A 27,828-nucleotide genomic window follows, 5' to 3' on the forward strand; every position below is an offset into this window, starting at 1 on the left:
GAAACACCGATCGTCGTCGTTAATACGCCGTACGGATTCGATCCCAGGCTGGCGCATCTCCCCGTCCCGGAAGCGGCTCTTTAACACGCACGGCTATCCGGTTGGGGAATCTTATTTCGTTAACAAAGTGTACACCATATATTACAATTTTGCGAATTAAACTTTATTTTGGAGTCATACAATATGAAACTAATGTAATCATTGCGCTAATAATGATAATGAAGATAAGTATCTTCAAACATTAGAAAGCTTGTAGTTGAGCGTCCTGGGAGAAACGTCCCCTTAGAAAAATTATACATGACTGTGCTTAAACTGACACACAGTATTTTTAGCGCAACGCAATATGACTTTCAAAAATCCCTACAAAAGAATTGCCGTGACTAACATTAACCTATACCTTTCACAAATCACTTACCTCAGCAAAAATCTTCGTTACTCGTACTACTGCAATACAGCGAGCGCCACTACTGCCAGCTAAATAAAAGATTCAAACTACTGAAGGCACTAACTACTGATGGGCATAGTTAGCGAATGAAAGAATTTGATAGAGAACAAACAATGTATTTACCATAATAGTGTTCAAAAGTCATAATATATATAGCAGTTCATGACATCCAGTCTTACAAATTCCAAAACTCCGCCATTTCTCTCCCCACATCCACCACTGCTGGCGGCTTACCTCCAACTGCGCAACGCTACGCGCTGTTAACAGCCAACTGCCCAACACTACAATGGCCAACAACAATGCAAACCAGCCACAGACTGCACACAGCACAGCCAGTGATTTTCATACAGAGCGCTACGTGGCGTTACCAATACAAAAACCTAAACAGCCTACTTATATGGGGTGAACCGAAAATGCGAAGAAGTTTCTTGTTCTAAGAAAATACCACATCGAAACGTGATGAATGCAAAAAAGGGAAATTATTGACGAAGATCTCAAGAATGAAGAAATTTTATAGCTGTATCTTCTTAGACTACGGTATTGTTGGCTGAGCTATCATCAACTTTCTTAGAGGAATTGATGTGCACTTCTTGATATTACTGTTCATATTACTGTTCATTTCATAGCGGTTTGGCTTCGTCTGTCTCTAACCAGAAATCTTTTCTTTCTTTTCTTAGGCATGTTATTCTGAACAGCAGATTGTATGCTTGACTGTCACACACTAATCGTATGATCGTTTTCATATCAATAAACATGTCTCGTCTTTGGTAATGTGATGGCAGTTTTTTTCTGGAAATCTGACGCTAAGAACAGTTGTATTATATTTAATAACTTATTACTTAAAAAGTGAATTACATCTGTTGTGAATGCTAATAGAATTTTATGGAGCCTCTGCGTCAGCAGCCACGACCAGTTATTATGAGACAATTGAGTTTAAGTACACCCATATGACGGCTGCTGACGTGACATATTACGGACGACTAATTGACGATATTTCTGTGGAATATATTTAATAAACTTCTTCCCGTGTCACGAGGGAAGGAAATCAAGAGAAAGATAAAAATTTCGCTGTCCTGAAAAGTGCGGGTCGTTATCAATTTTTAAGCTTCGAAATCCGTGATACCGATTAACTATTTGAAAAAAAGGTGAAATATTCACTTGCTCTCGTAACAGAACGTTACTGAACTGTTCGTGTAGTGAGTAGAAGTAGCCAATGGAAAAGTAGCCTCAGAATAACGCCAGGGAAATGTTGCCGTTCACGATGTGTACAAAATAATCTGCATATACAGTATTATCCATACGCTACGAACCAGTATGAAGCGTATGGCAGAAGGTACGTGTTCGGCACAGAGTACTCCTGAAACGTCCCCTTTGAACAATTTTATACGTGATTGTGCTTAAACTGACACACAATATTTTTTTTAGCGCAACGCAATCTGACTTTCAATACAAAAGAATGGCCCTGACTAACATTAACCTATAACTTTCACAAATCACTTACCTCACAAAAATCTTCATTACTCGAACTACTGCAATACAACGAGCGCCACTACTGCCAGCTAAATAAAAGATTCAAATTACTGAAGGCACTAACTACTGATAGGCATAGTTAGCAAATGAAAGATTTTAATAGAGAACAAACAATGTATTTACCTTAATAGTGTTGAAAAATCATAATATACATAGCAGTTAATGACATCCAGTCTTACAAATTTCAAAACTCCGCCATCTCTCTCCCCACATCCACCACTGCTGGCGGCTCACCTCCAACTGCGCAACGCTACGCGCTGTTCACATCCAGCTGCCGCTGCCCAACACTACAATGGCAGACAACAATGCAAACTAGCCACAGACTGCACACAGCACAACCAGTGATTTTCATACAGAGCGCTACGTGGCGTTACCAATAAAAAACCCTAAACAGCTTACTTACATAGCCCCCATGCTCCCCACAAAAAATTTTACAAATTGTTTTGGGCAGTGGCCAATACAGATTTGAAAAAAAATTTCATAGTTACAATAACAAAGATATCAAATGCACACACTTATTGATACAATGTTGGTCATAAGTTAAAATTTTCTCACAGTCCATACAGACAGTCCTGATCATTCATCACAGTAAAATTGCAGTGTTTTTCTCAAAGTCTGAGCAGTAAAAGAAAATGCACACAGAAGTAGTGGATTTCCATGCAGTCTTGAAGAGGTAGTGTTGTCCTTCCAACAGAAAGACAGTGCTGACTCTCGACATGCAGACAAGTAATGGGTCACAACAGAGCAAACCCACAGCAGAGTCATTCGAAGTTTTGAAGAACATTGGTAGGCAGGTCATCACAGAGTAGACCCACTGTACTCCTGGTAGAGATTACAGTATTGGTGGGCCACCAGAGGTGCAGACCCACTGTAGTCCCGGTAGAGATTGTGGTATTGGTGGGCCACCAGAGGTGCAGACCCACTGCAGTCCTTGTAGAAATAATGGTACTGGTGAGTCAGCAAAGGTGTAGACCCCCTGTAGTCCTTGTAGAAATAATGGTATTGGTGGGTCATCAAAGATGCAGACCCACTGTAGTCCTTGTAGAGATGGCCAGCAGCCATCTGTTGTGACTGTGCAGGTGCACAATCACCATTGAAGAGTCTTGCGGATAATATAGCAAGCCCATAACCACCACTTGTGCACTCACAAAGTTTTTGGAATTGTCCTTAGAACCAGCAATGCTGTTATCCAGTCCCTTGCTGAATTATTAACACATGTGCAAACACTAACAGTCCCTACTTGTCACATATTGTCCATATACTATGACCAACAGAAACGTATGCAGTGAAATGGAACTTACAAGTTAATAATATGATGAACTGGTGTCAATTACAATTTTATAACATAAGAAGACAATCACAAAGGTACAAAATACATCATTAAAGAACATAACAATACAGATAACATTTGTAGTACAGGCTTTACAAAAGAATCGAAAGAACACATACATCAGTGTTACAGGAATTATGACATAAGTAAATACATAAAAGATCAGAATAACTTTTGAAACATCAACTTCACACATGAGCATTAAAACAGAACAGAATAAATAATGTCTAAACATCTTTACAAAGAAAATACATAGTATTTGAAAAATTCTACAACATAAATCTTATTAGCTAAACACATAAAAACAGGAAAAAGACAAATACACAAGGATACATAAACAAAGGGAATAATACAAAAGGAAAGACAGGGTTCGTTTTCAGGGTAACATTTGCTACTGCAGTCCAACCCAAAACTTCATTCCATAGATCTTTCGTCTTATTTCAACATTTGTTTCCATCAAAAAAATCCTATCCAAGCATGCTTTCTGTATTTATATGTTCACATATTTCTTACCTCATCATTTATTTCCAAGAAAATCCTACCTAAACCTGTTGTCCCTAAACCCTACTTTTTTGTTCATATCCTCTTTCAAAATAATTTTTGGCAAAACCATTTTCTTATAGCTTCTCAATGCATTTCTTCCAATTCATCACAACTCGTTCTCTTATATAGCCTACCCCATCTTAAGTTAACTTAAATCTACTGAGCTCAGTTGCTAAACTAAGGGACGGGGCAATGCAGCAGCATAAACCAATTAATACAAACAGCAATGAAAAAAAAATGGAAATTGTCAAAGCAAGCTGCAGTAAATCTAAATTACCAAGCAATGCAACATTACAACTAATATGAGCCAATGTGCAGCAACAAGAAAAATAAATCAGTAGTTGGTTGGTTGGTTGGTTTGGGGAAGGAGACCAGACAGCGTGGTCATCGGTCTCATCGGATTAGGGAAGGATTGGGAAGGAAGTCGGCCGTGCCCTTTCAGAGGAACCATCCCGGCATTTGCCTGGAGTGATTTAGGGAAATCACCGAAAACCTAAATCAGGATGGCCGGATGCGGGATTGAACCGTCGTCCTCCCGAATGCGAGTCCAGTGCCTAACCACTGCGCCACCCCGCTCGGTCTAAATCAGTAGTAAAACTAGCTTAACAGAGTAATACAAAGTGAAGTTTAGTAGCACTATGCCTGGCAAACAGCAGCAGCAGATGCAATAACTTATATCTAAACATGACAAAGCTCAATCAGAAAAAATATCACACTAAAGATGGCCATGTCTAATACCTATGTCACATCTTAATACTAGAGCGGTGCATCACGATAAGTTACTGTAGCAGACAAGTTACCAAATCGTTTAAAAAATTATTTATGCAGTTCCTGCGAAGGGAAATGTCCATTTGTGCTCTCTTTTCTAAGAAAGTACATCATAAATGTATTCTTTCCTGGGTCTGTAGACAGAAATTAGTGATATTAGTACATCTATTAAATGTTATAAAAACCAATGCTGCAGTGCAGCTAGAAACCAGATATTAAACAAAATGAGCAATCTCTCAACTAGAAAGACAATAGATGTAAAATGTAGCTCATCATTTCATTAGGCATTTTAGTAAATATCACAAATTAAGAGCACCACAGTGTTATCATATGTTTTCAAGTTTGAGCGTGTCATATTTGCGATGCTTTCGACAAAGAAATGTCAATAGCGAGGGTAATGGCCTCTTTTTTTTTTTTGCACCTAATGGCTTTCTTTTGTCAGACGACTACCTCTCAGCTGGGTGCCCAAAACGCATTACGTCAAGGTCACTTACCTTTCTTACTGAAATATTTATGACAGCAGTTTCCGCTACAGTGGCAGTCTCATATAAAAAAATTCACAGGTTGAGAATTTGCGTTACAAATGTGCAGAAACAAAATCCTATAAATATAACAGTGCCCAAAAAATATTCATTGGCATTGTGATACACTCACGCATTTAGACACATTTCATAACTCTTAAAGTACGATTCTTGGTTTCCAACATACTTTTTCACAAGTCAGAATCCCTAACCACTACTCATTATTCCTTACCTTATTATACATATACATATTCGTCGACACTTCTTCAATATTTCATCATAAGAAATACGTAGCATAATCAAATTCCTCATATACAGTAGCATCATCTTATTGATCATAAACAATACCTCAACAGCATAATACATATTGTCGTCGTAATAATATCATAACATCTCAGTCAATTCTCAAAATCGTTGTAGCTTCCTCCAATAATTTCAAAACCTAAAAAAAATTCTCTATTCATTTCAATAGTGTCATCTACCTCAAATGTGCTTTAAAAATCATGACCCTATACCAAATGCGACATTCAAAGCTCTCATAGTATCACAATGGTTCCAAAAAAAAAAAAAAAAAAATATGAACAATTCACAAAGTACAGACAAAATACAATTTCACAAGTGTGAAGTTATCCAACTGTGTAATTGCGTAAACATGTGTCACTGATGTAGTAAAAAAATGTTTAACTCTCAGTTAAATGATCAGATAGCTGTGTAATTTGTGTGTTAGAGAAATATGGTACCGATGTGTAAATTGTATATGCAAATACCATATTAGCTAGGGCTCCTTGTGCTTGCCAAACACATGGTACACAAAGTAAATGTGTAACCCCCTGGGGATTAATGTAATTATACCCTCAGGTGTTACAGATTACAGAAATGGAATCAAATGTATCACGGAAAACCTTTGTATCATTGTACTTCAAATATCTTTAAAAATAAATGATTTAAGTACAAAATTAATCACTGAAGTACATGTACTGTAGCTCTAAACTGTGCGTCTTGTTGTAAGATAATCTCTGTGGAAGTGTCGTAGTTATCGTCCTCCAAAAGCTAAGTTCTGCAGAAGCCAATGTACTTACCTCATGATAAACAAAAGTGAAATTCCAGAATGAGATTTTCACTCTGCAGCAGAGTGTGTGCTGATATGAAACTTCCTGGCACATTAAAACTGTGTGCCCGACCGAGACTCGAACTCTGGACCTTTGCCTTTCGCGGGCAAGTGCTCTACCAGCTGAGCTACCAAAGCACGACTCACGCCCGGTACTCACAGCTTTACTTCTGCCAGTACCTTGTCTCCTACCTACCAAACTTTAGAGAAGCTCTCATGCAAACCTTGCAGAACTAACACTCCCGAAACAAAGGATACTGCGGAGACATGGCTTAGCCACAGCCTGGGGTATGTTTCCAGAATGAGATTTTCACTCTGCAGCGGAGTGTGCGCTGATATGAAACTTCCTGGCAGATTAAAACTGTGTGCCCGACCGAGACTCGAACTCGGGACCTTTACCTTTCGTGGGCAAGTGCTCTATCAGCTGAGCTACCGAAGCACGACTCACGCCCAGTACTCACAGCTTTACTTCTGCCAGTATCTCGTCTCCTACCTTCCAAACTTTACAGAAGCTCTCCAGCGAACCTTGCAGAACTAGCACTCCTGAAAGAAAGGATACTGCGGAGACATGGCTTAGCCACAGCCTGGGGTATGTTTCCAGAATGAGATTTTCACTCTGTAGCGGAGTGTGCGCTGATATGAAACTTCCTGGCAGATTAAAACTGTGTGCCCGACCGAGACTCGAACTCGGGACCTTTGCCTTTCGCGGGCAAGTGCTCTACCAGCTGAGCTACCGAAGCACGACTCACGCCCGATACTCACAGCTTTTCTTCTGCCAGTACCTCGTCTCCTACCTTCCAGACTTTACAGAAGCTCTCCTGTGAACCTTGCAGAACTAGCACTCCTGAAAGAAAGGATACTGCGGAGACATGGCTTAGCCACAGCCTGGGGTATGTTTCCAGAATGAGATTTTCACTCTGCAGCGGAGTGTGCGCTGATATGAAACTTCCTGGCAGATTAAAACTGTGTGCCTGACCGAGACTCGAACTCGGGACCTTTGCCTTTCGCGGGCAGGTAGGAGACGAGGTACAGGCAGAAGTAAAGCTGTGAGTACCGGGCGTGAGTCCTGCTTCGGTAGCTCAGCTGGTAGAGCACTTGCCCGCAAAAGGCAAAGGTCCCGAGTTCGAGTCTCGGTCGGGCACACAGTTTTAATCTGCCAGGAAGTTTCATATCAGCGCAAACTCCGCTGCAGAGTGAAAATCTCATTCTGGAAACATACCCCAGGCTGTGGCTAAGCCATGTCTCCGCAGTATCCTTTCTTTCCGGAGTGCTAGTTCTGCAAGGTTCGCAGGAGAGCTTCTGTAAAGTTTGGAAGGTAGGAGACGAGGTACTGGCAGAAGTAAAGCTGTGAGTACCGGGCGTGAGTCGTGCTTCGGTAGCTCAGCTGGTAGAGCACTTGCCCGCGAAAGGCAAAGGTCCCGAGTTCGAGTCTCGGTCGGGCACACAGTTTTAATCTGCCAGGAAGTTTCATATCAGCGCATTATCCGCTGCAGAGTGAAAATCTCATTCTGGAAACATACCCCAGGCTGTGGCTAAGCCATGTCTCCGCAGTATCCTTTCTTTCAGGAGTGCTAGTTCTGCAAGGTTCGCAGGAGAGCTTCTGTAAAGTTTGGAAGGTAGGAGACGAGGTACTGGCAGAAGTAAAGCTGTGAGTACCGGGCGTGAGTCGTGCTTCGGTAGCTCAGCTGGTAGAGCACTTGCCCGCGAAAGGCAAAGGTCCCGAGTTCGAGTCTCGGTCGGGCACACAGTTTTAATCTGCCAGGAAGTTTCATATCAGCGCATTATCCGCTGCAGAGTGAAAATCTCATTCTGGAAACATACCCCAGGCTGTGGCTAAGCCATGTCTCCGCAGTATCCTTTCTTTCAGGAGTGCTAGTTCTGCAAGGTTCGCAGGAGAGCTTCTGTAAAGTTTGGAAGGTAGGAGACGAGGTACTGGCAGAAGTAAAGCTGTGAGTACCGGGCGTGAGTCGTGCTTCGGTAGCTCAGCTGGTAGAGCACTTGCCCGCGAAAGGCAAAGGTCCCGAGTTCGAGTCTCGGTCGGGCACACAGTTTTAATCTGCCAGGAAGTTTCAAAAGTGAAATTCTTTGCGTATAGATAGATATTACACTTATTGCCGTGATGAAGAGAGTACTGTGCTGTAACGTATTGTTGTGCTACGGAAAAGGCTGTCTCCTTGTACCTATACCACAAAAGTTACTACTAAAACATGTTTTACTTTCCAGAATAATTCAGAAAAACTGTGCAGATATAAAGCAGATGCACCGCAAAAGCAACATTGTAAATTGTCACTCATTAGTAGCGTCGTGATAAAATCGTGTAGCTGTCACATAAACTAACCACTGTGTCATCTGGTATCTCACTGAAAGTACTTTAAATCCAGAATGTATTTTCAAGTAAACCAAAATGTTGCATTAAAATCTCATTAGCAGTAGCGGTAAATGTTCTATGTATGCGAGCCTTATAGTCGTTACGTAATCGTGCAACTAACAAGCAAGAAAGTACACACACAATAACAATGTGTCATCTGTTCACAATAACAATGCATTCGTAATTTCTGTTTAAATAAGTTCTCTTGGTTCTTGATTGGATATTTAAACTCAAACATTGTTGCATGTTAACAGATTCTAAGTCTGACAAAGGATACTAGTAACGTAAAATGAAAAGTTTTATGGCAAAGACAAAGTTAAAAAGCAGATTATCTTTCAATAAACGGTTTTACATGTGTAATGTGGCGTAAACCTTTACTCTTCCTAGTACGCAGAGTTTCAACTTCAACGCAATTATCATGTGGTATACGTCGGTAAAGAATACTGGAATTTTTCTCAAGGTTATCGTCTATGTTATTTTTCCATGAGCCAGCGGGCACACGTGGCTGCCTGTGGTCCGAGTCACTGTCTGTTTCTTTGTTGGCGCGCGTCGTTACTCGGATTAGGAGACCTAACTTCTACAAATTCACCTTGTCGAGAGTGCCCTGCTCTGTTTGAATCCCGCCAGTTCTGATGGAATTCAGGTCTGTCGTTTTGTTGATAGCTTACGTAGTTTCTTGTTTGTCGGTCATGTAGTGGAGAAGTCCTCCGGAATCGTAACCGTGCGCTAAACTGTTGCGTCTGAAGTTATTCTGTCTCCCTTGATAATAATTGTTTTGGTTCCCATATTATCTGTTTCTATGGTTATCTCTGTCATATTCATTACTATGGAAGTGCGATCTTTCTCTGTACCTATTATTCTGCCAATGGTTGTCATACGGGTGGTGTCTGTTTTGGTCACGATTTACGTTGTAAGAATAGCCTTGTCGTGTATTATTTCTGTCATCACGGAATTGTGACAGATGTGACCTGTAATTGTTGTGCTCCTGTTTTCGCGTTCCGCGATTGTCAGTGTCAATTTGCAGTTCTTGTAACAGTCCCTGAAAAGCTTCAATGTCGTCTTTGCAACGTCTTGCTAAAATAATATGTCGTAAATGTTCAGGCAATTTGATTAAGCAAATGCGGATGAGTTCTGAGGGGCTGTATGGGTTTGAAAGATACTGATTCTTATGCAACATGTCTTCAAAATATTTCATAAGACTGGAAAATTCAGATTGTTCGAAACGTTTCATCATTATGATGCTATGTTTTACTCGGTCTTGTGTAGCTTGAGACCAATACGCAGAGAGGAAGGCATGATAATCTCCTTCACTGTGGCAATCGTGAATGACGGATCGCATTCTTACAGCTAGATCATTCTCTAAATAGCCACACATAAATTCTAACCTGTGCTCCAATGACCAGTTGGGAGGAAAACAATGAGAGAATTGATGAAGCCATGCTTGTGGATGAATGTCGTTGTCAGAATTCTTAAATGTTTTGAATTTACGTGTAGTAATGAACAGCTTATAGTCAAAATCATGGTGTCGGTGAGTCGCACATCGTTCATTGTTACTTCGTTTTGGCGGTTCCATCTCAAAATCCAATGCGCCTTGCCAATTTCTTTCATAACTTCTGAAGTGTCCTGTGTTATTATTTTGTGGTTGTTCCGTATTTCTATGTCCCTCTTCCCGTACTGGGGCGCGAATGTCCTCTGAAATATGTAATTCTTGTATGACTTGTGCCAACTGATCTTGTACTTCCCGGATTTCTCTTTTATACTGTGTATTGATTTGATTTTGATTTTGTTTGAATTTTTTAATTTGTTCATACTCTTCAGGTCTTGTGTCATTCAGATCATCATCTACCTTTATAGATAAGTTAGTGAACTGATCTGAAAGTTCGGCTACTTTATCCGTTAGTGAAATTATTTCCTCTGTGTGTTTTTCTGAACCAAGTTTCAGAGTGTCCATTTGTGTTGAAATCGTATCTACTGTGTCTTTTAAGTTTTCCTGAGTTTTTGAAAGCTGCGTAACCGAATCGGTAGATGCAGCTGAGTCAATTTTAGCTTGCAAGATGTCGTGATTTTCATGAACAATAGTTTGCAGTTCCTTTATGGCTGCTTCGTGATTCTGTAATGCAATTTCATGACGCGAAAAATAGGTTGGAAATGCTCACAAATTTGTGTTTTTACGTCGTTACAGACTTTTTGACATTTCGATTAGATTTTATGTAATTCAGTAGTTAAATCTTGTGTTTGTTCAAGCGTGGTGTGAAGATTTTGTTCCATTGCGTCTAACTTTTGAAGATTTTGTCCCATTTGTTTCTGATTTTGTTCAAACGTTCTGTCTAACTTTTGAAGATTTTGTTCCATTGTGTCTAACTTTTGTAGCCTTTGTCCCATTCGTTGCATTAACTGTAATAACAAGGCACCGGTGTCTGAAACATGTTCTTCAATGCTTTTCGGCAGTGAATTTGCACCGGCAACATTCACATTTTAACAAGAGGAAAATGTGTCTTGATTCATTTGAGAAAACGGTGGGAACCCAAAACCTGAGTCTACAGTATTTGCAACATTGTGTCCTGTCATTTCGGAATCCTGAGGCGAGCTGTTGCCGACCGATCGATCGATAATGCTTCCCTGTTCACTAATTGTTTCACTGTCTACACCATTATTTGCCGCCCGCTCCATTTCCCTATGCACAATTACCAAATTACTACTTTCAATGTCTGTTAATTCATTACACAGTGGTGCTGATGAGCTACGCTCGTCGTCACTATTATTTCTCAGTTTACTTTGGAGCCTAGTGTTACGTTTTTCACACGCCATTATTGTCATAATATTTCACACGATAACACAGAAAAGCACAATTTGAAGAGCAAAAATAAGAGAACACATTAACATAGCACTGAAAAAAAATATGTAGTTAATTGCAAGCGCAGCTGCGAAATACTTGGTGCAAATTTACATGCATGCCACAACTGTTTTACTGTACAACAATGATAGACTGCAACTACAAAGAAGATTCTCTCTACAATTACGCGCTAGCAATAAACTAAAGCTACGCTAATCACACAAACTACAAAAAAATCAGAGGATTCCAGTGAGGTATCCTAGGCTAAGGGTCGACATATGAAACGTCCCCTTTGAATAATTTATACATGACTGTGCTTAAACTGACACACAATATTTTTTTAGCGCAACGCAATCTGACTTTCAATAATCCCTACAAAAGAATGGCCGTGACTAACATTAACCTATACCTTTCACAAATCACTTACCTCACAAAAATCTTCGTTACTCGAACTACTGCAATACAGCGAACGGCACTACTGCCAGCTAAATAAAATATTCAAACTACTGAAGGCACTAACTACTGATGGGCACAGTTAGCAAATGAAAGATTTTAATAGAGAACAAACAATGTATTTACCTTAATAATGTTGAAAAATCATAATATCCATAGCAGTTAATGACATCCAGTCTTACAAATTTCAAAACTCCGCCATCTCTCTCCCCACATCCACCACTGCTGGCGGCTCACCTCCAACTGCGCAACGCTACGCGCTGTTCACATCCAGCTGCCGCTGCCCAACACTACAATGGCAGACAACAATGCAAACTAGCCACAGACTGCACACAGCACAACCAGTGATTTTCATACAGAGCGCTACGTGGCGTTACCAATAAAAAATGTAAACACCCTACTCACACTCCTAACGGTACATGTTAATGAAAATAAGAATCTTCAAACATTAGAAGGAGGAAGATACCTATGTTAGAAGAAGGACCGTATACTTGCCAGTGAACGTGCTATAACCTGTTCAACTCGTCTTTGGCGTCCTTAAGGAACCGATAGATAGAAGGCTGTTCTTGAATCTTTCTATCAGAAGCTGTGACATGTTCGCGCATTGAACCTTGACCCGAATATAGAATAAATTTCCTATACTTCACGTCCATGATCACAATTTTTTTGTCATCAGGCTGTAGGTTTCGGTCTATAATCATCATCTTCAGATCTGTTTTATAAAAACATGTTCAGTATATTAGGACATTTTTTTTTATAGAACTAACCTGAAGATGGTCATTATAGACCGAATGCGGTAACCTGACGGAAAAAAAATGTGACCATAGACGTGAAATAAAGGAAACTTTGTAAGTCAGTCTTCGATCGTTTGCCTGCTCAGATTTTTCAACATTTTCGTGACGCTCTTTCGTGAGTCACACAATTCCGTGACCATTCGTGTCACCTTTCCTTGTATCTGTCATATGTCTCCTGTTATTAGTGTACTGAACAATACTCTAGGTAGATACCGTAGCACCATGAGGCTGACGGAAATCGTTACTTTTCTGTATAGGAAAATAGCAACTTTACAGAACTGCAGAAAACTGTAGTGAAGTGGAAAAAGATCTGCATTCTGTCGATATTTGGTGGAAGGACGGTTAACTGACCCGGCAAAAAAAAGTGATGCGCCAAACAGGGGACGAGGAAACAAAATGAAGCTTCGTGGGGTGAGAGGACATGTGATGTTATTTCAGTGCTTACAAATTCGTGTCAAATTTACAAAGAACCCCGCAGTATGAGGCTGATTATCAGTATGACATTGTAGCTCCTCTGGCGTGCATCCGTGCACTTATTTGGTCGTCAAGGGAGTCATTAAGCCGTCATACCCTCTCCTGAGCCAGATAGGGTCATATCTGCTGTTACTGGTCTTTGATATCGTGAATACCGGCATCGGGACGAAGTTGACATCGGAGCTGGTCTCACACCTGCTCTATCTGGGACAGATGTGGGTATCTCGCTGGATATGGGAGTATCTCATCATCAGGCACACAGTTCATACAGACGTGTTCCACATGCGGATGAGTATTGTCCATTACAAAAATTGCACCACGATACCGTCGCATCGGAGGTAACACATGAGGACGCAGGATTTTCGTAATGTGTCGTTGGGCCACCAAGAGTTCTCTCAGCCCTTACCAGCCTTGTCCTGAAGTCATACCCAATAGCTCTCCACACAATAACGCTGCTGTGCCTGCCCAACGAACTAGAAGAATGGGACGTCTTCCAAGGCCGCTACCAGACTTGCCGACGATTATCATCCGGGATCATGCAGAATCGCGTTTCACTACTCAACATAATCCGACACCATTCGTCGACATTCCATGCTGCAAAGTCACAGCACCGGTCGAAACGAAGCTGTTCGTGTTGCCGTGTCAGCTGCATCGTAGGCATGGGACGGTGATTCGCTAGTCCGGCTGGTGTTAGTCTCTCTCCAGTGGTGCAAGAGGACACAAAACGTTACACAAAACGTTGCAGGGAACCCATTACTTGTTTCCGCTTTGGCGGTGGAAATGTGAAGGGGCTGCGATGTGCCTCGCGCACAATACTGCGATTCTCCCTTGTAATGGTCGGACGTAGTGAACTGTCAGTCACATCGAATGCCTTACAAATTCTGATATTGCGCGATTCGTCCAACCACCTAAATAGAGAACAGTGAGGGTCCATTAAAATTCTGTCAAGTGCTAATAGCAGGGACTCATACAAATAATCAGCGTCTCTGTGTCCATCACAGTGATCACTCAACATTTACACTGTTACATAATCTGTCAGGCTGGTAATTTTACTAAACACGAACAACTGTAATGCACTGCATCCGGCAGTGTGTATGTGTCCATGTCTTCAGGGCGCATCTCTTTTTTTGTCAAGATATATATATATATATATATATATATATATATATACACTCCTGGAAATTGAAATAAGAACACCGTGAGTTCATTGTCTCAGGAAGGGGAAACTTTATTGACACATTCCTGGGGTCAGATACATCACATGATCACACTGACAGAACCACAGGCACATAGACACAGGCAACAGAGCATGCACAATGTCGGCACTAGTACAGTGTATATCCACCTTTCGCAGCAATGCAGGCTGCTATTCTCCCATGGAGACGATCGTAGAGATGCTGGATGTAGTCCTGTGGAACGGCTTGCCATGCCATTTCCACCTGGCGCCTCAGTTGGACCAGCGTTCGTGCTGGACGTTCAGACCGCGTGAGACGACGCTTCATCCAGTCCCAAACATGCTCAATGGGGGACAGATCCGGAGATCTTGCTGGCCAGGGTAGTTGACTTACACCTTCTAGAGCACGTTGGGTGGCACGGGATACATGCGGACGTGCATTGTCCTGTTGGAACAACAAGTTCCCTTGCCGGTCTAGGAATGGTAGAACGATGGGTTCGATGACGGTTTGGATGTACCGTGCACTATTCAGTGTCCCCTCGACGATCACCAGTGGTGTACGGCCAGTGTCGGAGATCGCTCCCCACACCATGATGCCGGGTGTTGGCCCTGTGTGCCTCGGTCGTATGCAGTCCTGATTGTGGCGCTCACCTGCACGGCGGCAAACACGCATACGACCATCATTGGCACCAAGGCAGAAGCGACTCTCATCGCTGAAGACGACACGTCTCCATTCGTCCCTCCATTCACGCCTGTCGCGACACCACTGGAGGCGGGCTGCACGATGTTGGGGCGTGAGCGGAAGACGGCCTAACGGTGTGCGGGACCGTAGCCCAGCTTCATGGAGACGGTTGCGAATGGTCCTCGCCGATACCCCAGGAGCAACAGTGTCCCTAATTTGCTGGGAAGTGGCGGTGCGGTCCCCTACGGCACTGCGTAGGATCCTACGGTCTTGGCGTGCATCTGTGCGTCGCTGCGGTCCGGTCCCAGGTCGACGGGCACGTGCACCTTCCGCCGACCACTGGCGACAACATCGATGTACTGTGGAGACCTCACGCCCCACGTGTTGAGCAATTCGGCGGTACGTCCACCCGGCCTCCCGCATGCCCACTATACGCCCTCGCTCAAAGTCCGTCAACTGCATATACGGTTCACGTCCACGCTGTCGCGGCATGCTACCAGTGTTAAAGACTGCGATGGAGCTCCGTATGCCACGGCAAACTGGCTGACACTGACGGCGGCGGTGCACAAATGTTGCGCAGCTAGCGCCATTCGACGGCCAACACCGCGGTTCCTGGTGTGTCCGCTGTGCCGTGCGTGTGATCATTGCTTGTACAGCCCTCTCGCAGTGTCCGGAGCAAGTATGGTGGGTCTGACACACCGGTGTCAATGTGTTCTTTTTTCCATTTCCAGGAGTGTATATATATATATATATATATATATATATATATATATATATATATATATATATATATATATATATGATGCCAGTGGGAACCAAAATTACTAATGTTGCGTACCATTTTTAAACTACGGAAACTTGGCGCCACGCGCTCCGATTGGTCGTGGGATTACCCTGTTGCCGTTCGTCGATTGACGGGCAGCGCTATGATTGTCGGTTCACACATACAAACGTCCCTCGCCCCGTCACTGCCCCAACGTGATATGCACACGTGTCGAATAGGTCTTGCTGTTTGTCTCCACCTCATGTCAGAGGCTTTCAAAGGTAAGCTTGGCTTCGGAGCACACAAACGTCACCTGTGGTTTAGGTATACAGTAAGCATAGCGGCACAGTATTCTTTTGAAGAACAGCGAGATATGGATTTTGATTATGGACTAGCCAACGGTAATGCGCATGAAGCTCGTATGTCTTACTAGGAACGGTACCCAGTAAGACGCCACCCACACCCGCAAATGTTTACAGCAATTCACCGGCGACTTGGCGAAAGAGGCTCTTTAGCGGGATATCATGCTGGAAGACCTCGAACACGACGGGATGCTGCATTTGAAGAGACGGTTCTCGAGCGCTTCGAGGAAGCAGCTACGACAAGTACTCGAGCGGTTGGACGCGACATGCGGGTCACTCGTCGATTAGTCTGGGAGTTTTAGTTTCCAACCTGTCCAAGACCTAAATCCTGTGGCGGTGGTTTCCTTGACGTGTTGCACGAGATCTCCACTTCCCGAATTTGTGCATTTATGTTGTTTGCCAACGAATGCACCTTTCATCGGGATGGCCTTTACAACACCCGACACTTTCATTACTTGGCAAGGGGAAATCCTCACGTCACGTACGTCCAAGGACACCAGGAACGATTTTCGCTCAACATTTGGGCAGGCGGTGTGGGTAATAATCTGATTGGGCCGGTCCATCTACCTCCTCGACTTATCGGGCAAATTACCTTCACTTTTTGCAAGGAACTCAACCCGGCCTGCCGGAAGATGTTCCCTTGGACATACGGCTGCGCATGTGGTTGCAGCATGATGGGGCTCCCGTACATAACAGTCGTACAGCGCGTGGATATTTAAATGAACTCTTCGACGGCCGGGTAATTGGCAGAAGTGCTAGTAGAACATGGCCCCCGCGATCACCAGAACTCACGCCATCGGACTTTTTCCTGTGGGGATTTTTCAAGGTTCTAGTTCACCCACCTGGGCGTGAACCACCTAGAAACGAAGAGGAATTAATGGATCGAATTCAACATGCCACCCATCACATCAGAGCAATGCCAGGAATCTTTGAAAGAGTTCGGCAAAACACATTTCCACGTTACCAAGCTTGTGTCGCGTCAGAGGGTCGCCAGTTCGAGCACCTGCTTTAAGTAAACAAGGTCCTATCTACAAAAATGGCCCTTTTCATCGACGACACATTTTGTAAAAGACTGTCTGTAAGCGAACTAACCACTGTTGACGGGTTTGTTCCCGGTACGTCTTATCATGAAACTACAATGGATGTGTCGGGACCCCGGCGGATTCGCCACCAGGCTTCCAGATTGGAAGGCTGGCGCGCTACAACCGAGCGTGCGGGCCGCCTTGCATACATCGCGATCTCCGGCAGGAATATGTATATACAACCCCATGACCCATGGACCTTGCCGTTGGTGGAGAGGCTTGCGTGCCTCAGCGATACAGGTAGCCGTACCGTAGGTGCAACCACAACGGAGGGGTATCTGTTGAGAGGCCTGAAAAATGTGTAGTTCTGGAAGAGGGGCAATAGCCTTTTCAGTAGTTGCAGGGGCAACTGTCTGGATGATTAACTGATCTGGCCTTGTAACACTAACCAAAACGGCCTTGCTGTGCTGGTACTGTGAACGGATGAAAGCAAGGAGAAACTACAGTCGTAATTTTTCCCGAAGGCATGCAGATTTACTGTATGGTTAAATGATGATGGCGTCCTCTTGGGTAAAATATTCCGGAGGTAAAATAGCCCCCCATTCGGATCTCCGGGCGGGGACTACCCAAGAGAACGTCGTTATCAGGAGAAAGAAAACTGGCGTTCTACGGATCGGAGCGTGGACTGTCAGATCTCTTTATCGGGCAGGTAGGATAGAAAATGTAAAAAGGGTAGTGGATAGGTGAAAGTTAGATATAGCGGGAATTAGTGAAGTTCGGTGGCGGGAGGAACAAGACTTCTGGTCATGTGAATACAGGGTTATAAATACAAAATCAAATGGGGGTAATGCAGGAGTAGGTATAATAATGAATTAAAAAATTGGAGTGCGGGTAAGCTACTACAAAAAGCATAGTGACCGCATTATTGTGGCCAAGACAGACACGAAGCCCATGCCTACCACAGTAGTACAAGTTTATATGCCAACTAGCTCCGCAGATGACGAAGAGATTGATGAAATGTATGATGAGATAAAAGAAATTATTCAGATAGTGAAGGGAGACGAAAATTTAATAGTCATGGGTGACTGGAATTCGGTAGTAGGAAAAGGAAGAGAAGGAAACGTAGTAGGCGAATATGGAATGGGAGTAAGGAATGAAAGAGGAAGCCGCCTGGTAGAATTTTGCACAGAACATAACTTTATCATAGCTAACACTTGGTTCAAGAATCATGAAAGAAGATTGCATACATGGAAGAAGCCTGGAGATACTGGAAGGTCTCAGATAGATTATATAATGGTAAGACAGAGATATTGGAACCAGGTTTTAAATTGTAAGACATTTCCAGGGGCGGATGTGGTCTCTGACCACAATCTATTGGTTATGAACTGTATATTAAAACTGAAGAAACTGCAAAAAGGTGGGAATTTAAGGAGATGGGACCTGGATAAACTGAAAGAACCAGAGGTTGTAGAGAGCTTCAGGGAGAGTATTAGGGAACGATTGACAAGAATGAGGGAAAGAAATACAGTATAAGAGGAATGGGTAACTTTGAGAGATGAAATAGTGAAGGTAGCAGAGGATCAAGTAGGTAAAAAGACGAGGGCTAATAGAAATCCTTGAGTAACAGAAGAGATATTGAATTGATGAAAGGAAAAAATACAAAAATGCAGTAAATGAAGCAGTTAAAAGGAATACAAACATCTCAAAAATGAGATCGACAGGAAGTGCAATATGGGTAAGCAGGAATGGCTAGAGGACAAATGTAAGGATGTAGAGGTGCATATCACTAGGGGTAAGATAGATACCACATACAGGAAAATCAAACAGGGAGAAAAGCTAATGATTATTGTACAGTTGCACTATTTGTGAGAAGTTACTGGAAACTGTAACAAACGTAAAACATCTGGGAGAGACCGTTAGGAGCGAACTAAATTGAAACGACCACATAAAACTAATTACAGGAGAAGCAGAGAGCAGGGTGAGATTCAAAGGAAGAACTGTAACTGCAAACATCCATGAAAGAACTGGCTTATAAGATACTTGTTTCTACCGAGTCTTGGGCATTTCTTTGGGATCCTTACTAGGTAGGACTAATGAGGGATACAGAAAAGATCCACAGAAAAACGGCACATGCGTCGCAAGTTCGTTTAGTAATTGTGGAAGCGTTATGGAGATTTTCACTAAACATCACTTTGCGATGCTTCAGAGGAGCTTTATGCGTCATAAATCCGTGTACAGTTAAAATTCTGAGAACGGATTTAACAAGCGTCAGGTCAAATGTTACGTCGTCACACGTACATTTCGCTATATAGTCATGAAGGGAGAATCACAGCAATTAGAGTTCAGTTGGAGGCTTAAATTACTGACAGGCACTCTTACCACGCACCATTCGTGAATGGAACAGGAAAATTCGATGCACAGTATTTGCCGACACGAACAGTGGACTGGTCGCTACCGTTTTTTATGTCAGATCCTTACTACACTCCTGGAAATTGAAATAAGAACACCGTGAATTCATTGTCCCAGGAAGGGGAAACTTTATTGACACATTCCTGGGGTCAGATACATCACATGATCACACTGACAGAACCACAGGCACATAGACACAGGCAACAGAGCATGCACAATGTCGGCACTAGTACAGTGTATATCCACCTTTCGCAGCAATGCAGGCTGCTATTCTCCCATGGAGACGATCGTAGAGATGCTGGATGTAGTCCTGTGGAACGGCTTGCCATGCCATTTCCACCTGGCGCCTCAGTTGGACCAGCGTTCGTGCTGGACGTGCAGACCGCGTGAGACGACGCTTCATCCAGTCCCAAACATGCTCAATGGGGGACGGATCCGGAGATCTTGCTGGCCAGGGTAGTTGACTTACACCTTCTAGAGCGTTGGGTGGCACGGGATACATGCGGACGTGCATTGTCCTGTTGGAACAGCAAGTTCCCTTGCCGGTCTAGGAATGGTAGAACGATGGGTTCGATGACTGTTTGGATGTACCGTGCACTATTCAGTGTCCCCTCGACGATCACCAGTGGCGTACGGCCAGTGTAGGAGATCGCTCCCCACACCATGATGCCGGGTGTTGGCCCTGTGTGCCTCGGTCGTATGCAGTCCTGATTGTGGCGCTCACCTGCACGGCGGCAAACACGCATACGACCATCATTGGCACCAAGGCAGAAGCGACTCTCATCGCTGAAGACGACACGTCTCCATTCGTCCCTCCATTCACGCCTGTCGCGACACCACTGGAGGCGGGCTGCACGATGTTGGGGCGTGAGCGGAAGACGGCCTAACGGTGTGCGGGACCGTAGCCCAGCTTCATGGAGACGGTTGCGAATGGTCCTCGCCGATACCCCAGGAGCAACAGTGTCCCTAATTTGCTGGGAAGTGGCGGTGCGGTCCCCTACGGCACTGCGTAGGATCCTACGGTCTTGGCGTGCATCCGTGCGTCGCTGCGCTCCGGTCCCAGGTCGACGGGCACGTGCACCTTCCGCCGACCACTGGCGACAACATCGATGTACTGTGGAGACCTCACGCCCCACGTGTTGAGCAATTCGGCGGTACGTCCACCCGGCCTCACGCATGCCCACTATACGCCCTCGCTCAAAGTCCGTCAACTGCACATACGGTTCACGTCCACGCTGTCGCGGCATGCTACCAGTGTTAAAGACTGCGATGGAGCTCCGTATGCCACGGCAAACTGGCTGACACTGACGGCGGCGGTGCACAAATGCTGCGCAGCTAGCGCCATTCGACGGCCAACACTGCGGTTCCTGGTGTGTCCGCTGTGCCGTGCGTGTGATCATTGCTTGTACAGCCCTTTCGCAGTGTCCGGAGCAAGTATGGTGGGTCTGACACACCGGTGTCAATGTGTTCTTTTTTCCATTTCCAGGAGTGTATATATGAATTGCAGTGCACTGGTTTTTGGTAATAAAGACAGAGGGAGTTTTTACTTCACTTTGCGTTAAACCATGTATGCTGATGCTGATTTTACGTAATTGGATGCCATAATACTGTTACTTTTGCTTTTGTGTTTTCTTCGCATATCGCTTGAAAATTTGCTTGTAGTACTGAAAGTAAAAGATTAGTAGTTGTCTACTGTGGGGGTTTATTTTAGTATTGCAGTGACGTACCTTTTTTACAGGAAACACCCGTCGAACATCTTTATAGATATAGAACGAACGTACCTGAGCTTGTCATTTTGCGTTATCCAATTATCTCCACTGAGTAAATGCACATGAAACATTGGTTTCAGTAGGAGGGCTCCCAATTCCACAAACAACTATTCTAGAAATTATTTCTGGAGAAATACATATTAATTTCGTCAAAAAGACCATCATCAGTTCCTTCTTCAGTCTTATAATATCTGATATACTGTTTTGCCTGTAATGATGTCGATGTCTATGAAGCATTGTGAAACTCTAAACTTCCTTCTTTGTCTTCGACTTGAAATTTCATTCTTGTAATTCGTTTTCTTGATGGATCTTGTAATGAGGAAGAGACGGGTAGTATAGTAGTATGAAAACTTAAAAACGAAAGTAAATTTCGCATGATGTGGCACTGCCAAGTAACGTAGATCGGTAGAACTTCCACCATAGGTCGAAAGAATTGCTACACTATAGTACGAAATGTAACACAAATAAATATGAAATGAGACTAACAGAAATGACCCTTCCATACCCACAAATAATGCAAAAATAGATGTACGTGTGTATGTATGCACGCTCCACATCTTCTTCTAAATCACTGGGCCGTTTCATCCAAACTCACTACGCACATCACTTACTATCTGGAGAGAATGAGCGTGAGGGTAAGAACCATGTACCTATCAAAGGTGCGGGGGAGGGTTTAAGAAGTAGTGCAGCCCACGACGTCTGACTTCGCATACTTTATTCATCCAGAATTTGAGATTGAGAGTACTAGTGACTTGCAACAAAATTTACGTATAATTTCAAACCTTTAAAAAGCTTTCTATCGCTGACAACTCCCACAAAATGATGGAAGAAAAAAGTTTATCGCATATTACATTTTCGCTGTTAATGCTGTAAGACTGCTGCATCAGGCATGACGTTTTATTACTTCTTTAGTACTAACTGTATTCACGACACTTTTTTCAGACAGTATTTACCTATATGATGATGTTTTACTGTTAACTACTAACTCTATATGATGATATTTTACTGTTTACTACTAACTTTATTCGCAACATTTTTCTCGGGCAGTATTCTAATACACTACCGAATGTACGAGAAAGATTATATCATTGTCGACACATTGTTAAGGAGATATGACGTCATAAACATTGAGCTGTTTGAAAACGAAACTGCAGGGAGATATTCGCCATTGATACAGGTGAAATATGTATACAAATGCCAGTGAATATATGAGATGAGCAAAGATGGGGCAGTGGAGGTGGCCAGAGAGGGAGGATGAGACTATCAGAGAGGGGACAGAGGAAGTGGACAGAGTGAGGAGCGAGAAGGAGATTGATAAAGAGGAGGGCAGAGCAGATAGAGGTAGGAGGACGAGATTGGGGGGGGGGGGGGGTGACAAGGAGATATAGGGCCCAGGAGGAGATGGAGGGGGACGGAGGAGAGAGAAGGAAAAGGTGGACAGAAGGGGAGGAGCAGGTGGACAGAGAGAGTGGAGAAGAGCAAGTGAACAGAGGAAGGGAAAGGGGGGAAGTAGCAGATGGAAAGAGAGAGGGGCAGGAAGAGATGGGCAGGGAGTGGGGTTGGAGAATATGGACAGATAGAAGGTCTAGAAGCAGACAGACAAAGAGAGGGACAGGGGGAAACGTACAGATAGACGGTGGAAGGGGGAGATGGACTAATAGAACTGAAATAACTACAGACCTGGACAATGACAGGCACTCAGATAGTAAGACAATAATTACACCGAAGTGACTGCGATTTAAATGAGGACCATCGCATACAGCAAATTTTAGAAAATTTCTTCCTTTATAAATAAAGCTAAGTGTGAAATTGTAGTTATTCAATTATTTTAAAAAACTTGAATTAAAAGGAATATGAGAAAAGTATTCCACAACTATATTATGAAAGAGATGGCATAATAGCCAAAGGCTAACTTAAGTTGTCAAGTGGGAACCTATATGTGATGATACATGTTTATCAAGAGCATAACATGCAATGTGTAAAGGGAAAAACTTCTCTCTCTCTCTCACACACACACATACACACACACACATATATATATATATATATATATATATATATATATATATATATATATATATATATATATATCGACAGTTAAAAATGAATAAATTATTCTTTTATGTTTTTAGTGGTAACATAAGAAACAAGTGGATGGGAATAATTATAGAGTTTTTCTATGGATGTTGCCTGATACCCATTACAAAAGAGCTTAATGTACACGTAATAGCGTAAAAGAATGTAGCGGGGGAAAGGGGAGGAAGGGGAAGGCAGATGGGAAGTAACACAAGATAAAAAGCGTAAAAGTTCCGGGGTGAAAAAGGTGGTGATAGTTTGAGGAGTGCGATGTAGGGGCGATGTAGGGAGGGGGGAGGGTGTTGGGGGGGGGGGGGGATAACCCTAAATTTACAAGACTCTTGCGAAACAGTTTTACATTTTCTACAACAATGTTAGTATCCTTTCTGTAACAGTATTAGAATACTGTCAGAATGTATACAGCGATATCTATACCATACATTGCATTGTTATTTGAAGGAAGTGCTTAAATGTAATAGTTAGCAAGCAAACCATAAATTGACTAGGAATTAGCAACTATAATATTTCTTACGTTTGTAAAAAAATGATAATATAAAAGACCATTCATTATACACAAATACGTTAAGTGTGAAGGTACAGTTATTTAATTTTTATGAAAATACTAGCATTAAAAGAAGAATGATATATAATTTTTCTCCCAAGATTGTATTATGTAAAAATGGCAAAATGGCCAAGAATTAAGTTGCATAACCAAGGAAGAACTTCTATACAGTAAACATGTGTTTTTAATGGGTGGGGAAATAGATGAGGACTAACAGAAGAAACAGATAAATACTAAGAAAAAGGAGAGCGAGTCGAAATCGTGGGTGAGCCGTGCCGACTCGTATTAGCGGATCACGGTCCGCCGCGAGGATCTCTGGCGGCAAGTTTGGCGCGCATTTTCAGGTTTAAAATGACGAACGCCAGTTGTATGGGGAGGCAGTTTTGGTGTAGCGATTCCGGAGAGTGGAATTGCGTGACGTGTGCGAGCTACCAGCGAGAGGACGGAAATCGACTGTCGACAGCTCATACACGAAGCCAGAGGGTGATTCTGCCAGAGGGTGATTCTGTATTTACTACTGCTGGCTGACGGAACAGTTTCGGGAGTTAGTTGCACTCTGGCTGGTCTAAATTGCTGGATGATGAAAAAGCAAGCTGTGAGCAAATTCATTTGGTCAGCAAAACTGAAAGTGTAACTCTTGGTATTGTGTACTACTCACCTGTTGTTGAATAAGAGTGAGGTACCACGGCGCTTCTGATTATAAAAAGCGAATCCGACGTTACTCTACTGGAAGACAGTTGAATTTAACCCCTTTTTACTGCCACTTGATTAAGCGGGTCTTGTGATTTTATTTTGAGATTTGAAGACTGGCGAATATGTAAATAGTGATTTGTACCACCCATGCAGCATGATCTTTAATGACTGTCCTGTTCATTGGTATCTACCTTTACCTGGCAACCTGTTAAGGGCTTACCAGAAATTATTAGCCTTCTGAAGGCGGTTCCTGTAATCACATTTATCGTAAGAAACCTTAAGTACTGTTGTTGATTAGCTTAAGGATTTGGCGGCTTGGGTGTATTGGTATTAATACCTGTGTGTTAGTGTGCTTCGTTAAGCGACAATATTGTTAAAATTTTTTTTGTATTTTTCAGGTTTGTACTGCAGTAAAGTATCCAGTAGTAGAAGTGAAGTTCTGCTGTTATTCAAAGGGACCGCCACATTTAGTTTAAAATTTGGCGGGCGTAAATACTGATGTTTTAAAACTGGATGTAAGTTCTCAGGTGATTTCGAGTAAAGATAATATTATATTTGTTGCGAGCCGTATGTTGGGGCTATAATGGTAGTCCAAGACGGGCTGGAATGCGCTAAGTGCTTTTGAAACTTGTTTTGGTTCGTTAGCAACTGTCTTCTAATGGTCACCTGTTTGAGATCAGTCACATCCTGTAGACACTTAGCTTGCACTTGCTACTTGTATAACCCGCTCTTATGGAGGGGCATGGGGCGGGTATTCTAACCAAGTACATGCAATAGAATTCGCCGTTCTCAGCATTCCTGTTAAGCAGCTCGGCCTCGAGTAGGAGCTCCCGCCTTTAACTCAAATCTCACTCAAGCCGTTGTGTATTTCTCATTCTTCGCTATGCGATACTTTGTTATTTGCATAATTGTAGTATTCAGGTTGTACTTCCCTATTTCCTTGTGTTACATCAGTGCCACACGGGTTCTCATCCGAGATCTTAGTTTGTTCTAGAAATGGCTTCCAGAAATCGTGTATGTTCCGGTGGTCCGTGATTGGACCGATGCCTGAAATCCGTTGAAAACACCACCAACTGTGGCGTCATTGTAAGTGCATATTTCTTTCGTTGTAGATTTTTAGCTCGTAACATATTAAGCCAGAAGTGTGTAGCACTTGTATTAAGTAAATTTTTGAGGAAAGCTTAAATCAATTAATTGATCTCTGCAGACTCTTTTATTTATTGCCACTGGATTACCTGATTAATCCGAGCCGTTCAGCTCATCTAAGTTCTTGCTGTAACGCAATCGTTTTCTAATTAATTGTTTCTATTATTGATTAAAAGCTGAGATGTTAATATGGGCCTGCAAGACTGCCGTGATGGATTTAATTTGTGTAGCTGTTAAACTGTTAAACTTATGAAGCCGCCTGAGACATTACTAATTTCAAATTTTTCTTCAGTTGGTCATGATTCCGGCTTACTAATTATTTTAATTACAGAATCTGGCCTGTTATAGATTGCTTAAAACCTAAGACAAAGGTACAGTCTTATCTTCCTAGAATTTTTTCATGCGTTGGCTGATGGTCTGTGTCTGTTCATTTGACATCAGCGTCCTAGGCCGTGCATTTAGTTGTCGGACAGGAAATATTGCAGTACTGATCTGTAGCCTAAAATTTCCCCTGTTCTATATGGTGTCTTCTGTGACGTTAAGTTTTCTCAATTTCTTTCTTGTGTCTTCCAGCCATCCCGTGGTGTTTTTTTAATTTGCAAATGGAATTAAACATTTTCTTCGTGTGCCTATTGTGATTCATGCTGTAAATATGACCGTGCTTGTTTCTATGTTTCTGTATTCTGTATGGCCCCTCATTTCTCCTCTTCGTCCAGTTATTGTCTTTGTTCTTTTGCAGTCCTAAACTTTTTTGAGTATTTTACTTCCTTGATTTTCCAGTTCTTGTTCACCTCTTTTATTCAGTGTTAGGCATTCAGATCCGTAAAGTGCTTCCGATGTAATTACTGTTGCGTTATGTTTAATTTTTGTCTGGAACGATACTGATTTTTTATTATATCGGTTCCATTTTCTTCGATCTTTCCTTACCTGTGGCGTTATTTAACCCATTTGACTGTATCCATTTTCCCAAGTACTTAAACTTGTTAACTCTTTTGAAGTTCCTGTGTTGCATTTTTCGCTGGGGTCAGGATCAGTGTATTCCGTTTTCTCATATGACATTAGTAATCCGGTCTTAGCTGCAGTTTCGTGAAGTGTTTTTATCATTATCTCTGAATCTGTTTTTTTCCTTTGAAATTACTGCAATATCGGCAGCAAAATCGAGACATTTCACCTCAAATCTTTCTCTTCCCTGCCCTAGATATATTCCTTCGATTTTTTTCTCTTGTTCTTTGTCTCACGCTCCGACCAGACTGAGGAGAATAGATGAGAGCCCATGGTCCTGGTGAACACCTGTGTTAATTCTGAAAGGTTCAGAAACTTGTTCTAGAAATTTAACTTTTGAAGTTATCTGGGAGTATCTGTTCGACTAATTGTCTGGTTTTGTCGATACCTGCTTCTTCCAGTATCAGGGATACTGTCTGTCTACAGACTCGTACGCTCTTTTGAAATCAATGATTGTGACGACTGTATTGAGGTTCCACATTGTTCTGAACCTGAGGATAGTTTTCAAGTTAAAAATTTGGTCTAGGCACGTTCTATTTTTTTTTTATGAACCCTGATTGGCACTCGCTTGTTGAGTGTTCTGCTTGATCTTCTATCTTATTCAGTAGAGCTTTGGACATAATTGTGTAGGCGACTGGAAGTAGAGAAATGCCTCGCTAATTGTTGGTATCCGTCCCGTCATCCTTCTTATGTAGTGGATGGATTAAGGTTTTCCTCTACTCATCCTGTATTCTTCCTTTCTCCCAGCAATCTCTTATAATCTCATAAATGGTTTCAGCTGCCCGCTTCCCCCCTATTTCCACATCTCAGCTGATATCCTGTCTTCACCTGGCGCTCTGTTGTTTTTCAGCTGGCGGATGTTTTGTTCAATTTGATGCAGTGATGGTGGTTCTGAAGTTGGGTTTTCCTTTTGAGGCTGTCTGAAAATTAGTAGTTGTGTTGGTTCCTCACAGTTCAGAAGATTTTTGAAGTATTCTGCTAGTAACTCAGTTGTCTTCGTC

The sequence above is a fragment of the Schistocerca piceifrons genome, chromosome 3, assembly GCF_021461385.2.
Source record: "Schistocerca piceifrons isolate TAMUIC-IGC-003096 chromosome 3, iqSchPice1.1, whole genome shotgun sequence".
In the NCBI taxonomy this organism is placed as follows: domain Eukaryota; kingdom Metazoa; phylum Arthropoda; class Insecta; order Orthoptera; family Acrididae; genus Schistocerca; species Schistocerca piceifrons.